The 17,416-nt window shown below is 38.4% G+C and overlaps 1 protein-coding gene across 3 annotated transcripts in view; it reads left to right on the top strand.

The window, feature by feature from the left end:
* Positions 1-17,416, top strand: part of Pcdh15 (protocadherin related 15) — a 1,498,824-nt gene that overhangs the window by 29,762 nt on the left and 1,451,646 nt on the right. Inside the window, exon 1 of one of the 3 annotated variants that reach the window (XM_063279553.1) lies at positions 492-9,554. The exons of the other annotated variants lie outside the window; for them this stretch is intronic. The gene's annotated coding sequence lies outside the window, so the exon portion shown is untranslated. Of the gene's footprint in view, positions 1-491; positions 9,555-17,416 lie in introns of those variants that run through there. 3 annotated transcript variants of the gene reach the window in all.

Genomic DNA, 17,416 nt, shown 5'->3' with positions numbered 1-17,416 from the left:
GATTTTAGCTGTTCTGTGGACAAGATGAAAATAAAGCTTGTGTAAAGGCATGAGTATAACAAGGACAGGGCAGGCCGTGGCTTTGTTCTTTATTTTTTTGTCAGAAATGATATGTTCTGATAAAGTTGTATTATCTTGAAGCAAATTCTTCTTTCGTCTGCCTCCTGATCATTTGCCACAGAATTAAAAGAGGCAGAAGAAAGGAATAATTGTAGGAGAATCATACATGTTTGAAGAGATGAAATATTTGAGTCAATCAAGACCTAGTTCCCCATAAGTACTTTCAATTTTCTATATTATTTCAGTCAAAATTGATTTGAATAGTAGAACCATCATGTGGATGAATGCAACTTGGATTTTATATACAGATATTCAGAGAATTTATGTCAATACATTGGGGTTTTAATGTGAAAACAGTTTTATATATATATATATATATGTATATATATATATATATATGTATATATATATATATGTGTGTGTGTGTGTGTGTGTGTGTGTGTCTGACTGTATATGACACATTTTACCAAATCTATAACCTACATCATGTTCGTCACGGTGTGTGGTATAGGTCAAAACTGCCTTTCAAAAATATGAATTCTGAGTCCCTCCAAAGTTGTGAATATTTCAAGTGCCGACATAGAATCAGTAAGCAGAAAGTCTTTCACACCTGGTCTCCCCTTCCTCTCATCTCTCCATCCTTCCCTTCATTTTCCTTACAGTGTTAGTAGGCTGACTATGACCTCATGGTCAGTCTGCCTCAGTCCCTGTGCCCTGATGCCGTCTGCTCCTATGTGACGGAGATAAGAAGTTGACTTCAGGTAGGAGGTATATGATCCATAAGAGAATGTTGTGCTTTGACTTGGCTCCTATCCCACAGACAGCACACGTGGATGCTTACGGATATATGTGCAGGAATTATATAATGCACCAGAAAATCAAATCAATTCTGAAACTCCTCTGACACCAGACCTTCTTCTTGAAGATCACTCGTCCTGTGATTATCTCCTGAGGTGAATATTAAACAAGTTCTCTGCACTGTCACATGCCTGTGAACAGTCGTCTTGGGAATGCTTCCTTTTGAAAATCCAGTTACAATTACCAATGCCAGTCTTCTGTGGCAGGATGGCCAATTTTTATTTTTGCTTTATTTTATTTTATTTTATTTTATTTTATTTTATTTTTTTACTGTCTCTGAACGGCCAGGCTTCACTGAGAACCTCCAAGAAGTACGAACTGAGTCTAAGCTTAGATTTTTCAAAACCTGCTTTAGTAGGGGTTCTCAAATCCTTCCTCTCCTCTTCTTGCCCACAGGTCAAAGGTAAGGGAGGAGAGACGGTAAATAATACGAGGGGATGTGCAGCTCTTAAGTAGTTCTTTGGGGTCTCTTTCTCCAGTTTCTGTTGTCAGGGTACCAGCAGTCCAGTTTAGGAGTGTCAGGATACTAAACATGAATCAGTAGCAGCAACACGATCCAGCAGAAACTGCCAGGCTACAGCCGAATAGGCAAGAGTCAGCAGTGTGTCAAGGACCCAGCAGAGCAGCCAAGACCTGGGGGCAACACCAGGAATTCTCTGCCATGCCTCTGGCAATGCAGTGAAGATCAGTAAAGAATTGCAAGGGTAGCACTTGCACCCTCACTGTCCGTTGAGTCCCATGTATAGTCTCTCCAAACGTCGTGCGTCCTCCCACGGGTCTTGCGTCAGCGAAACATCACATGAGTCTGCCTCAGCAAACACCACTCAAGACTGTATTACCTGACACAACCAGAAACTTCCACTTCAATCAAGTGTGGTTTTGACTGTTGGTCTGAGGGAGTCATTTACTGGTGGCTCTCATTGTTCAGGGTAACAATGGTATAATATAGTGTAACTGTGATACTTCAAGGAAAGGTCAACTTCATTTGGAAGAAAGAATGACTACTGTCCTAAATCCGTGACAGCTGGACAGGAATCAACAAGCACAGGTTTGAAAATGGGGGCATGAATTCATAATTCAGATATTTGATTAGGATAAGGCCATACTGACCATCTGGAATTTTATGTCATTTCCCATTATGGAGAATTGGAGAAAATTAATGTCTCCCTGGCTCACTACTCCTAATATGTCCACTCAAGCATAGATTAGATCCCCCCCCCCCCAGTCCCTAGCCTAGTTAATTTGGCAAACAGTTCTGCTTGGGGTAGTTTTTAAGGGCAACTGACTTGATTTCTATAGAAAAAATCTTCCTTCTGTATTGTGAGCATGGTATGTCAATCGGTTTATGATTGTGGAATAAGTTCAACAGACTAGGGAGAGAGTGGGCAGCCTTGTCTGGTCCCTGATTTTAGTTGGATTGCTTCATGTTTCTCTCCATTTAATTTGATGTTGGGCTTTTTTGTTTTTTGTTTTTGTAATATATTATTTTTATTATATTAGGAATGTACCTTGAATTCCTAATCTTTCCAAGCCTTTTATCATGAAGGGGTGTTGAATTTTGTCAAAGGCTTTTTCAGCATCTAATGAGATGATCATGTGATATTTTTCTTTGAGTTTGTTTATATAGTGGACTATGTTGTTGGCTTTCCATATTTTGAACCATCCCTGCATCCCTGGGATGAAGCCTACTTGATCTTGGAGAATGGTGGTTTTTGATGTGTTCTTAGATTCAGTTTGCAAGAACTTTATTGAGTACTTTTGCATCGGTATTCGAAAGTGAAATTGGGGGGAAGTTCTCTTTGTTGGGCCTTTGTGTGGTTTAGGTATAAGTGTAATTGTGGCTTCATAGAATGAATTAAGTAGTATTCACCCTGTTTCTATTTTGTGGAGTAGTTTGAGAAATATTTGTATTAGGTCTCTTCTGAAGATCTGATAGAATTCTGCACTAAAACCATCTGGCCCTGGGCTTCCTTTGGTTGGGAGGCTTTTAATTGCTACTTCTATTTCCTTAGGGATGTGGGAACGTTTAGATGGTTTATCTGATCCTGGTTTAACTTTGGTACCTGGTATCTGTCTAGAAAATCATCCATTTCATCCAGATTTTCCAGTTTTGTTGAAGGCTTTTGTAGTAGGATCTGATGATCTTTTAGGAATTCCTCGGTTTCTATTGTTATGTCTCCCTAACTATCTTGTTGATTTTCTCAAAGAACCAGGTCTTTAGTTCTGTTGATTCTTTGTATAGTTCTCTTTGTTTCTAATTGGCTGATTTCAGCCACGAGTTTGATTATTGTCTGCCATCTACTCCTCTTGGGTGTGTTTGCTTTTATTTGTAGAGCTTTCAGATATGCTGTTGGGTTGCTAGTATATGCTCTCTCCAATTTCTTTATGAAGTTATTCAGTGCTATGGATTTTCCTCTTAGCAATGTTTTCTTTGTTTCCAATATGTTTGGGTATGCTATGCCTTCATTTTTGTTAAATTCCAGAGAAGTTTTAATTTCTTTCTTTATTTCTTCCCTGACCACATTATCATTGAGTAGAGAATTATTCAGACTCCATAAGCATGCGGGCTTTTTGTCGTTGATGTTTTTATTGAAAACTGGCCTTTGTCCGTGGAGATCTTATAAAATATATGGGATAATTTCAATCTTCTTGTATCTGTTGAGTCTTGTTTTGTGTCTAAGTTTATGGTCAGTTTTGGAGAAGGTACCATGAGGTGCTGAGAAGAAGGTATATTCTTTTATTTTGGAATGAAATGTTCTGTATATATTTGTTAAATCCATTTGGTTCATAACTTCTGTTAGTTTCACTGTGTTCACTGTTCAGTTTCTGTTTCCATGATCCATCCATTGGTAAGAGTGGGATGTTGAAATCTCCTATTCTGTGAGGAACAATGTGTATTTTGAGCTTTAATAATGTTTCTTTTACAAATGCGAGTGCCCTTGCACTTGGGGCATAGATATTCAGAGTTAAGAGTACATCTTGGTGGGTTTTTCCTTTGATGAGCATGAAGTGTCCTCTTTCATGTTTGATAACTTTGGATTGAAAGTCTATTTTATCGGATATTAGAATGACTACTTCAGCTTTTTTCCTGGTACCATTTGCTTTGAAAAAAATTTTTCCAGCCTTTTAGTCTGAAGTAATGCCTGCCTTTGGCACTGATATGTGTTTCCTGTATGCACCAAAGTCCTTGCTCCTTCAGTCTGTTAACCTATGTCTTTTTATTGGGGCAATTGATTCCATTGATATTGAAGGATATTAAAGACCAATGATTGTTGGTTTTTGTTATTTTGTTGTTTGTGGTGGTATTATGTTTGTGTGGCTGTCTTATTTTGGGTTTGTTTTGAGATGATGAATTTCTTGTTTTTTTTTTCTTGGGTGTAATTTTCCTCCTTGTGTTGGTATTTTTCTTTTATTATCCTCTATAGGTCTGGACTAGTGAAAAGATATTGTTTAAATTTCATCTTGTCATAGAATATCTTGGCTTCTCCATCTATGGTGACTAAGAATTTTGCTGCCTGTAGTACCCTGGGCTGGCATTTGTGTTCTCTTAGAGTCTGCATGACATCTGTCTAATACCTTTTGACTTTTAGAGTTTCTCTTGAGAAGTCTGGTGTAATTCTGATATGTCTGCCTTTATATGTTACTTGGCCTTATTCGCTCACTGCTTTTAATATTGCTTCTTTGTTCTGTGCATTTAATGTTCTGATTATTATGTGATGGGAGGAATTTCCTTTCTGGCCAAATCTATGTGGTGTTCTGTAGGATTCTTGTACATTTAGGACCCTCTCTCTCTCTCTCTCTCTCTTTTAGGTTAGACAAGTTTTCTTCTATGATTTTGTTGAAGATGTTTTTTGTGCCTTTGTGCTGGGAATCTTCACTCTTTTCTATTCCTATTATTCTTAAGTTTGGACTTTTCATTGTGTCCTGAATTTCCTGGATGTTTTGAGTTAGGAACTTTTTTGCACTTTGTATTTTCTTTGACTGTAGTGTCAATATTTTTTATGGCATCTTCTATGCCTGAGATTCTCTCTTCTATCTCTTATATTCTGTTCATGATGCTTGCATCTGTAACTCCCGATCTCTTTCCTAGGTTTTTCATCTTCAGGGTTGCTTCCCTTTGTGATTTCTTTATTTTTTTCTATTTCCATTTTTAGATCCTGGGTGGTTTTGTTAATTTCTTCACCTGTTTGGTTGTGTTTTCCTGTATTTCTTTCAGGGATTTATGCATTTCCTCTTCAAGGGCTTCTACCTGTTTTACCCGTGTTCTCTATATCTTTACGTGAGTTATTTATATCCTCTTTAAGGTCCTCTGTCATCTTCATGAAATGGGATTTTAGGTTGAGGTCAGCATTTTGCTTTTGAGGTGTGTTAGGGTATCCAGGGCTTGCTGTAGTGGAAGAATTTAATTCTGATGTTTCCAAGTAGTTTTTGTTTCTGTTGCTTCTGTTCTTGTGTTTGCCTCTTGGCATCTGGTTATCTCAGTTGCTAACTGGCCTTGCCGTCTCTGTCTCTAACTGGATCTTGTTCCTCCTGTGAGCTGGAAAGCCTAGTTGTGACAGACCTCCTGGGAATCAAGCTGTCTCTGTGTGTGGGAGGGTATCTATATCACTAGCTCTGCCCTGGGCTGAGCTGTAGGCTAAATACTTTCTCTCTCTCTCTCTCTCTCTCTCTCTCTCTCTCTCTCTCTCTTTCTTTCTCTCTTCTTTCCTTCTTTCTTTCTTTCTCTCTTCTTCTTTTGTGTGTGTGTGTGTGTGTGTGTGTGTGTGTGTGTGTGTGTATGTAACTATTTGAAGGAAGGTTACAGAAAACAACATGAAGATAAAGGATATTCTGGCAAATATATGTCAGCCACATATACCTAAATGTACTACCATTGTTTTGTAATGCATATGCAAATATATGCTATACACATGCAAATGTACATGCAACAGCACATGCAGGGTTACAATGTTTATGTGTTCGATTCTAGGTTAAGGTGATAAGACTATTTGAACTCAACTGGAGTCACCTGGCAGTCTTTTAAGTCCTGAGGGATGTCTTCTCTCTTCTAGCATCTGTGCATAAAGCTGGAACCCATCTCCCCTGCATTTATATTCTGGGACAATTATTCTCAACCTCCCTAATGCTTCAACTCTTTAATACAATTCTTCATGTCGTACTGGCCCCCAACCATAAAATTGTTTTGATTGCTTCTTCGTAATTGCAATTTTGCCATTGTTATGAGTCATAATATAAATACCTATGTTTTGCAATGGTCTTAGGTGACCTGCAAAAGGGCCAGTTAACTGCCGAGGGTTGTGCCACACAGGTTGAGGACTACTGTCCTAGGCTAAGGCTGCCTCATGGACATACTGATTTCAGTCCATTGTAAATACACTGTGCCACTCAGATTCTAATATTTTGCTGATACCTGACCCAGTTTGCCTGTTTGAAGGGATGTATCCTGGTTGGTGTTTTATAAGTACTGTCCCCGTGTCCTGTGATAGATGGCTTAGAAGCCCATCTTCATTGTGTATATCTGGAATAATAAACCGTTAGCATAATACACTTGCATAATTTTCACATTCCAGATCCATGTTTTATCCTTGTAAAATAATCACTATACTGGTAAAAATCAGTTTGCTAAAATACTAAAATATTGGGGATTGCTTTTATACTTGTGTCCTCCTTATTTTTCTTGCATATCAAATACAGACAAAAAATTATGATGATCACCTTTATTAAGGTCAAGATTTATAGGTAAGGAAGGAAGAAATAATTTAGCTCTAGAAGGGTGGAGTGACAAGCAAGAAACACATTTTCCAAAAAAATCAAACTTTGCATTGCCTATAATATTGGACACATTTCCTTTTTGTGGGTTTATTTATGAGCACGCGAGTGCACATATATACTATAATTATATATAAAATAAACTCTTTACTATATTATAAATAATAATACTCCAGAATGTGTAAACTTACATTACTTTATACAAAGGAGCATTCTTCAAAGTCACATATAAATCAGGTTTTATGCTCTTGACTATTAAGCCTTTTTTTTTTCCTATTGACTGACAGTATAATTTCAGAGATGTACCTCCCAGAGAAAGATACTGACTTCTGCAGCTCATAAAATGTTAGGTCAGAATGCAGCCTACCTCTTCCCACCTTACATTTCAAAAGAAATTATTATTTCCCAGTAAAGCGTTTCCAGTAGCACTTGAGCCCCAAACTACATCTGCGATGCCATCTAGATACTAGATACCCGCAGAGCTCGATTCTAAGCCACAGAGAAAGCAGCGTCAGATGCTATAACATTCTTTTCTTCCTGAAGAGGCTGAGAGAAGTTCTTACCAAGCTCGTCTCTGTCTCTCAGCACAGCTGAATTATCTGCAGTCTTTTCTATACATGATGGCTTCAGATAAAAATGTTGTCAGTGTAATGCAAGCCAGCACTCTAACACTCCCGTGAAAACAAAAGGGGTTTATTCATAAACGTGATATAGGCATAAGCAGTTTTACAAATTGCAAGAGTTGAAACGGAAAGCCTTTCTCTCCCATTCCACATTGCTGTTTAGACCATTTAAAAAGGCGCATTAACTTAAATGTATCTTAGTGCCTCCTTGCTTTGGCACAGTATAGGGAGATTTAGCATTATTAATTATAAACAGCAGCTGTGTTAGCGTGCACATTTCCTGTGAATGGTTATGGTTGCATCTGCCATGCCTCTGAAGGGTAATATGTGGATTAAAATATATTTACTGACATTGGGTGACAGCTCACAGGAAGAAGGCAGGAATGGGCCACGTTCCGTACATCGCTGTGAATGAGCTCCTGCTTTCATTGTTGTGTTTTCGGGGGTTCGTGTTTTATCGTGTCTGAAAAGAAATCATTTGGAGGGAAGGAGATGTGCCATCCGAGATGTGGCATCAAACAATTTGCGTGCATTTCCTGAGAAATGGTAAAATTGATCACTCTCACGGTGGCAGCATTTCGGTTGACATCGTTAGGTCTGCCCATCCTTCATTTTGATGAAACTGTAAAGAATCAAAGGTGACTCTTTTTTCTTCCGTCTCTGTCACAAGTCACAAATACTTATTTTTATTGTCGTTATTGTGAAATCTGATCTCTTTCTTAACTGACAGACATTTCCATGACGGAAAGCAAGAATCAAACCTTTTCTGCTTTTTCTTCCCCTTAAAGTACGGTCTGGGATGGGCCTAAAACTTCTACCCATTAAGTATAGGTAATTTTAGAAGGATGGGTCATGCTGTATTTATCACCCTGCATTCACATGTCCAGTCTGTCAGATGCTGATCTTCAAGGGCACCGAAGCATCTGATTAGTGGATTTCGTCATGGTCATCATGATCATTATACAATATGAACCCTCTAAGTGAGTTACTGCTTCTCCAAGACATATCCCACAGACTTAGGTTAAAGAGAAACAAGTTAAGACTATTAACCAAAATGACTAGATTAATAAGCAAGAGCTTCCTTGTTCTGATCAACCCCCAACGACAGGGGGATTGCTCTCTATAGACACTTTTAGCTACAACACCATGTTCTTTGCAGAGGATGAGGTATGATAACCATAATTTCACTTGTAAAGGAGTGAGTTTATTAAGCACCTAGCTGAAAACCAGTAAAGAGGAAACAGCCAGCAGCAGAAAGATAACACCACCAGTTGAGCTGTTTATAGCATCCAGGAAAAGTTACAGGGCTGCTAGCAGAAGTTCTCCACTGAGAGTCCTGGGAAGAATTTGACTCTGCCAAGTAAAAGAAGAAGTAGCCGGTAGATTAATACCATCAAATCCCTGGCTGGGGCTTTCTATCATATCCCTGAGATCATGTGGGCGCCCTGCTTAAAGTGTTGAGCTGCAGTTCCCAATTCAGTGTTCTCAACAGAGCTCTTTCTCTCCATGGACGAGCTTCTAGCTTCCTGTTCGCACTGCAAAATTCGGCAATAGTAACTTTTCGAAATGGTGATGGAGTATATTCTGGATAACGTGTGACCATTGTAGTCCCCTGGGTTCCACTATGCTCCAGTCTGTGAAGGATGGTTTGATGGCAGCAGTGAAGTGATTCCCAATTGGTAGATGTCACCCACAGAACTTTGAACCTGCCAATGATATTTATATACTCATTACATTGTAGCAATGCTGAGACTCTCACAGTGTTGGATCCTTTTCTCATTTTAGCAACATAATACCCTTTGCCTTTTGTATCCTGTCTCCTCAAATGATCCTCAAACCAAAACAGTTCAAAAAACTGGCAACTAAGATTGAACACCTGTCCCGAGCCTAATGTCCCGCCAGCAAGAACGACGCACGGCAACAGGATTCTTCTGCGAACAAGCCTTTACTGTGTTACAGCTCTTCTCAGTGTTACAGCTCTCTTAGTGTTACAGCTCTCTTGAACAGGGACTCCGAGCAGCAAAATCGCTCGGCTTATATAGACAACAGTATGCTAATTATCTCTCAGGGATTGGTGGGGCTTGGATCACCCCACTACTTGTCCTCCAGGGATTGGCGGAGAATGAATCACCTCATTAGCATATTAACGGTCAACTGACACCTGGTGCATAAACCGCACATGTGCAGTACCGCTGTTCACCACTAGAGGGAGCCCTAGCAAGGGGACAAGCCTGCACATGCACAGTAAGTCGTTTATATCCAGACAAAGCTGGATGTCGGCACCATCTTTGTTTCGCCACGCCGCTCTCTACAAACACCTAGTGAAGTGAACGTGATTGTTGGGGGGAGGATGGTAATGGGGGGAGGATGGGTAGGAGAAGCTCATATAGAAGGGGAAGGGGAGGGGCTAGGGGGATGTTGGTCCAGAAACTGGGAAGGGGAATAACAATCGAAATGTAAATAAGAAATACTCAAGTTAATAAAGATAAAACAAAGCAAAACAAAACAAAAAACTGGCCACTATTGACAGTTGAGGCGGGAAAAAAAAAACAAAAAACAAAAAACAAAACATGGTTCTCCTCTGCTGAAGTTTACTCAGTTGGTTCTTGAGAATAGCCCATTTTACATGTAGAGAGCACTTCCAGAGTATCCTGTTTCTGGGTCCCTGAAACTGTGAGTGGACAGAGTCATGTATGGCACAGGACACGGCTTTCATCAGTCGTTGTTCACACTGCTTCAGGACCTCACTCTGCTCAAAAGTATTCAGAGGTTTTTCTGAACGAACTTGGAGCTATTCTTGTTACTTTGAAGTTATAACGATGGCAGTGTTTGTTTGACATTATAGCAGAAAACAAAGCAAAACAGAACAAAAACCAAACTGAGGGTGGCTTGTCTAAGAGTCTAAGAGTTTCAGAGAGGCAAGGTGCCACATAACCTTATTGTTGGCACTCAAGAACCAAAGGCAGGTGGATCTCCATGAGCTTTAGGCTAGCCTGATCTACAAAAGGAGTTCCAGGAGAATCTTGGCTGTTATAGAGAGAAAATATGTCTCAACTAAAAACCAAAACCCAAACAGAAACAAAAATGGAAGGAAGAAAGACCAAAAAATAAAAGAAAAAGAAAATTAAAAAAAAAAGTTTGTTTAACCTTGACCTAGCTTTGGAAATTGTAGGATACATGCTCCTAACCTGGCTGTACTGATATAAATTCATATAAAATGCTTAGTGCTATGTGATTGTGAGTATGTTCCTGAAAGGGCCATTTTGTGCTCATTGCTGACCTTAGTTTCTTTTTAGAGTTTTTCCTCTCCACACTTAATCTGTGAAACTGTTCGCTCACCCTCAGTCACTCTCAATCACTTAAAACACTTTGTCCACTTACGTTTTCCTTTTTTTTTTCCACTGTGCTTCCAAATGACCTCCCCAGAGCCTCTCCAGTAAAAGTTTGAATTGTAGCACTCTTAACTGGTTGAGCTGTTTCCGCAGCGTCCTCTATCTTAAAAACTCCCCCCCTAAGCACTTTATAGGAAATGATATCAGTACAGCGAAGTCAGGAACCACCTGCAGTTCTAGATTCTGAGGATCTAACACCCACTGCTTGCTTCTGTAAGCGCTCATGACATACATTCATACGCACAAACACACGTGCATGTGCACACACAAACACACAAATCAATAACCATAAGGTATCTTTTAAGAGAATGAAAATTGATATAGTTTTCGCCACGAGAGGCATGCCGATTACTGTAATAACGAAAGGCAAGTTGAGGTTTTGCCGAATGCATTGCCTCGGTGAACATTTGGGTTTGCTGTCACTGAACGCGTATTTCCACTTGTTAACCCATATGGGGGTGTTAGCACACTTGCTTGTCTTCTTTATATCGTAGCAGCAATTAGATACTCTTTGCCTCTGGGCAGTGAATTATGTCCATGTGTCACAGTTGGCAGATGTCACAGAACTAAAAGGTTGTGGTATGTGTAATAAACACTCTGCCGGAAAAAAAAAATGGTGTTTGAGGGTTTCTGCATGTATTTACAGCTGAGAGCTCACTGAGTGTAAAAAGTGTTGACTCTGGAGGCTTGCAAATGCCTCTCCTAGTGTCACCAGGACTATCTGTGATTGTCCCAAGTTCTGCAGGACAAAGAGGGGCCGGCCGAGGGAATATCTCTTCTCTGCTCTGCTCTGCTCTGCCCTGCCCTGCCCTGCTGTGCCCTGCCCTCCTCTCCTCTCCCCTTCCTTCCCCTCCTCTCCTGCTCCTCCCCTCTGTTCTGTTTCCTTCCCTTCTCTTCCCCTTTCTTTTTCTTTTTCTTCCTTTTTCTTTTTTCTTTCTTTCTTTCTTTCTTTTTTTTTGATTTTCTGTGTGTGGGTACACATTTTTGTAAGGAGCATCGTACACTTATGTGTATAAAGGTCAGAGGACTTCTTGTTGAAGGCAGGGTTTCTTTGGCTGTGTATATTAGACCAGCTCGTCTACAGTTTACAAAGGACTCTCCCTTCTCTCCCTTCTAGTTTTGCCATAGGAGCTTTGGCACAAAACCAGTGGTGTGCTTGTGCTATGTGTCCAGCTTTTCACTCGGGCTCTGGGGATCTGAACTCAGTTCTTGTGCTCCTGTGGCAAGTGCTTAATCCCTTGATGTATTTCCTTTCTCAGCCTTGTGTCAGAACTCCTCCTGCCTTGATTTTTTTTGTCGTTGTTTGTTTGTTTTGCAGTGCATTTTTAAATATTCTTCAGGATTCTGCTTTCCTACCTTTGAGGACAACCAGCCTTAATCAATGAGGACAAAGACATAACAGAATGAGTGTTGGATACTATGTGTTTTGTTGTTGTTTTGTTTTGGAGGGATAGGTCAACGTGTGGTGCTAAGGACTGCAGCAGGCACCCCAAGTGTGAGAATTTGCACTCAGAGGACGTCTGAACGGGAAAGATGATATTACATTCTAGAGGTCTCCCTGTAGTCACTCTTGGAGGTTCCTCTCATTACTGAATTAAAAATATTTCTTTTTCTACAAAAAAAGAGTCTGTCAAGGTGGTCTTAGTTAATATAAAACATATAATTTAGAGTTAGTCTTTTAGGATATTTCAAATCATGACACATGTTACTTCAAAGGTGCTTTTTGGGGGGTGGGGGAGGAGGTCCACTTGAACGCCTTCAGTGTGGAATGCCTTAAAGACTGTGCTTCTCTGTGAGTCTAGAAGAATCGTCAGTGCCGGGTTACATTTTTCATGTAGAATTTGGAGACATTTTAGCTTTCAGTGGACATTATACTTTCCCATCCATAAGATTTAGTGACACTGAAATAGTTTATTAAAAAAAAAGCTGTATGCTGTTTTGGAAAATGTCTTCCTTTATTAATGAAATTCATGCTACCAATGAAGACACTTGTGCTGGCTGAAGACAAAAACGTATGAATTTCGTTGGTCATCATTTTGACTCCTTGACCTTGTATGTTGCAAGAAAAAATTCCAACTCCAGAATTATTTTCTCACTAGTTGCTTGTGTTGTATCAACAAGCTGTGCAGTTGAAAGTTTTAATCTGTGGTCCACTTAAAAAAATATTTAACTACGTACTTAAGTATTATATTAATAGTAATAGTAATACTAATATATTATTTATATTTAAATATTTAAGTACTTTTAGTATTTTACCAAAGTATTTAGTATATCAGTTTGATAAAGTGCATTATTGTCTGCATTATACATATAATTTTCTTTGTTTGTAACAACTAGAAGAGCAGTTAAATGTCTAACAGTAGAATATTGAGCTTATTTCTGGTTTGAATTGGACATTTTGGAGGAAGGAAAATCGCAGGACATAGGCAGAAAGACTGCTTCCTCTGAGAAGTAGGTGTTCCTACAGAGTTTCGTGTAAGTGAGCGAGACCAGTTGCGCTTGCATGCTGGCACTTACCTCAGCTCGATTCCACCTTTCCATGGACCCTTGAGCAGATGTGTCCTGTGCTTTTGGTGACCGCACTCATGTTTTGAGAGATACTTTTGAATTGTAGGAGAGAGATAGGACAATCCATCTATCGTAGTAAATGTCTGGCAGGAGGTCATGGCCTGTTGAGTCAAGACTCATTTTTAAAGGCAATGATAGATTATTTTCGCTCAACGTAGAAACAAATGTAAAGACTCTTCCAAGACTCAGGGATCAAGACATTTTTAAGTAGAATTGCACATTAAGTGAATTGTTTTATACTTAATAATCATTCTAAGTTAGAAACTAAGGCATAGCTTAACTGTAAGTAAGGTATAAAAACACTAGGTTTTATATAAAGATAATAAGGATTTGATCATGCACAGTAACAACATAACATACATACACATGCATGTAGATTTTGTTTATAGTGTTGTGTAAGGTATACTAATTGTATGACGTTCACAGATGACATTTATATTTTTACAGAGACTATCCTGTGATCGTCTTACAATCCTCTGTGGGTTGTTTCATGCAAAATAACATTCATTGCTAGATGTTAGATTTAATGCAACATGTGATATGTTCCAAAAACATTTTAATACACATTGAAAGAATTATTAGAAAATCGGAGACTGCCTATCAATTATACTGCATTGTTTTCTTTTTAGTCTCAAGAAGAAAACATAGATGTTGTGTATTGAAAGAAAAGTCAATAAAAAAGAAAGTAAAGCCAATTAGCATTTCTAAATGTTCAAGCTGAGAATTCAAATCCTATTATGAGAAAATCTACATGCATGTGTGTATGTTATGTTGTTACTGTGCATGATCAAAAGACTATGAGTTGAGGAGGCCTTGAAATACCCTGGACTCCTTCTGCTCAGAATTGTTGGGACCATCAAAAATTGAGAAAGTCTGAGAATCTGCCAAGCCAAACAGAGCTCATGAGGAAACAACCACATCTCATGAAGGATATGGATGGGATCTGGGAACCGTTAACCAGCAATGCTAAGTAAAGGTAACCAAGTCTGAATCCCCATGGCCCCTGGTTGATACTAATGTAACAAATTTTCCTTGATATATTTGCAGGCCATTTCTCTGTAGACCTAAAATGTGTTATATGCTATACGAATGAAATCTATTTGCAAATAGGAAAACGTGTATAAGGTAACTTACTTGTTTTACCCAGTAGTTTTACAACCGCTAAGATAACATGTAATTATGAGAACCAAGAGACTGAGATAGGAAAGGCTCCAGCTTCTTGGAGCAATTGAAGACTGGAGAGTAGTCTCAGTCTGCACGATAAATGCTTCCGAGTTATTGATTCCTCATTCTGAGCAATTGATATTTATGGGTAGAACTGAGGGAGTGTCTGTCAGCACACGTTATAGGCTATGTATTAACATACATCTTTTCCTATGTACAGAAACTGATACCCTTTCTTCAGAATATTTAAAATAATATTTTCATGTGAAATATATATACTATATATTATATATATATAAAATATATACACACATACATAATAAAGAATACCTAAATGGGACCTAGCTCAGGCTGATATCTAGAGTCCTAGTATTTGAAATGCAAAGAGCAGGGTCCTGAGTTCTAGGCCAGAATGGATCACATAGCCAGACCCTGTAGCAATGAATAGGTACCAAACCTGTAATACATAATACTCTTGATTATAGATATGGCTAATATAAATTATTCTCTCAGTACATGATTATTTATGTGTCAACTCGCCAAGTGTTCTTGAAATGTGGATAAGATAAATCTTCATTTTTGATAGGAAAGCGAAAATTTAAATACAGAGTATCACATCGCTTTCCACAGAAAACGTGACTGGATCAAACTGATTACACAATGTCAAGTTCAGAGCTAAGGACAAATTACTGTATGATACACTAAGCAGGGAGAAAATTAGCAGGAGTCATGCAAAAATGACAATGCCCATTAAAATATGATTTTGACATCTTTATAACAATGTTACTGCTTTCCATCATGAAAATAGCTGGGAAAATAGTCCAGTTGGTCAAGTACTTACCTAGAATTCCTGATTCGGGGGCCCAATTTCTGGCAGCCCATAAGCAAACCAGTTATGCTTGAACGTGGCCATAGTCTCAGGATTCCAGAGGATGAGGCTCCGATGTTCAATGTTCATCCTGGGCTAATGGGATTCTGTCTTTAAAAAGTAAATAAAAACATGCCTTGAGAGGTATGAGGAAGCTGTTTTATTTCAAGCTACCTCTGAGTCATAACTTAGTTTAAGATATTGGATTGCATGTGACATTTAAATTCAATAAGGTACTGGGGGCTCCAATTCCTTAATGAACCATCAAGTATGCATGGGATGGTTTTCCTGTGCTAGGCAGGGCATCCCATGCCCAGAAAATTGCCAGTGACAGAAGGAAAAAAAATGAACTTAGACTAAGTAGCTTCTCAATATTATTTATTTCATCATTAAATATTATATTCACTTTAATTATCAATAAAACAGATTAATGAATGCTTAGAATCATATCAATAAATTACTATATCTAATACATCTCAATGTACGATGTATAACTGAATGGATTCGCCTGTTACCCTATTATCTTCTTTGTTTTTCCTTTCTCTTTTTAACAAGCTTTCATTTATATTGAGTAGTGGCTGAAGTGAGTAGCACAACCATCAAAATATAATTTTAACAAATGTAGCTTTAATGTGTTTTTAAGGACATGAACATTTTTAGTATTTATGAAATTTCATTTTATTGGGAAAATATGCTCCTTTCCTTCCTTGGGTTTATGTATTTATAGTCATATAAATACAAGTCACTGGGCTCCACAGTTTATTTTGTATTAGTTAATATTTTCAAAACATATTTGGAACTGGAGTCCATTGGCCAGGTCTCAAAGGATACATTCGAAAGCAACAATCTTCCCCCACCAATAGAACGTTTATTGCAACAGTCAACTATCATTTTATGATTAAGAAGCTAAATTAACCACTCAGAGTTGAAAGGATTTTTAGGCTTAATTAGGAGTGAAAAGACACAAACTGAGCGACAATCTTGGTGCGATATTTATTCTAGCCTCATCGTTAGAGGAGCTTCGTTTCCCTTTACCAGAGAATAAAATTGGATTATTTCACAAGTATCGGCAATTGCATTAAAATCTTAAAACTGTTAACTTTCTATTTTAGTGGTGTTTGGGAGCAATTCACAGTAATAAGAGATTTATAATCTTCATGTTATATGTAAATCTTAGGACTGAGAGATACCAAAGTCAGATTTATTTGGGAGTACAGCCACACTGAAGGGAGTTTGAAATCAACCCCCAGCGCGTCCGTGCCTCTTCAAAGTATTTTCATCCTGTCTAGAAGGATTCTGGCCTACACAGAATGCAGCAAAATATTAAAAGCCAATGAAGACTCAATGTTAAAGTGGTGTTTGTGAATTTTAATAACTGCTTTTAAATCCTTCTTTGACTCTCCTTTCAAACAGCCTGTTAAATCAGTTCTTAGAAAAAAAAAATAACTTAAGCAAGCAGGAAATAAGGAATAAGAATTAAGGATTAGAAAAATGCTAAGTTTTACATCTGTACATTTCAAGCTATTTTGACATTATTTTGCCGGTTAAGATCTGAGAGGGAAACAGCTTAAATTCAATACTCTTGGGTTGGTTCAACAGCTATGCTTAGCCTGACAATAATGTACTCGTCCTCATAACAACTGCTTGAAAGCTTTGAAAATTAAAACTAGTTACAATTCGTCACAACAGCCACCCTCAGAAACCTTAGGAACATTGACAACCTTGAGCCTTGTCTTTCCTTCAGTCATTTGTCTTTGTATTGTTTCTAAGTCTGAGTTTTTCCCTCCCTCTCTGTCTCTGTTCACGTCTTAGCATTGTTGACCTATTTGGGGAACGTAGCATTAGACACAAGAGTATTTACAAGCTCAACTCAAGGGTCTTTATTTTTCCCTCAAAAGGTGTAATTGCCATTCATATAGTTATCTAATATGACCAGACTGGAGATCACACATTTTGTAAACTTCTGTAATTGTTCCTAGGGATCCCTTCATAATCATACGTCTTCAGATCAAGTGTCTAACTCTGCGTTAAAGACCTCTAAACAGTATGTTTGTGAACAGTAAAGGCTAGATGAGTGGAACTTAACAATGTGACTCATCCTTACGAATTAACGG

This window comes from Rattus norvegicus, chromosome 20 (assembly GCF_036323735.1).
Source record: "Rattus norvegicus strain BN/NHsdMcwi chromosome 20, GRCr8, whole genome shotgun sequence".
Lineage (NCBI taxonomy): Eukaryota > Metazoa > Chordata > Mammalia > Rodentia > Muridae > Rattus > Rattus norvegicus.
This window is presented reverse-complemented; position numbering and strand designations above follow the sequence as displayed.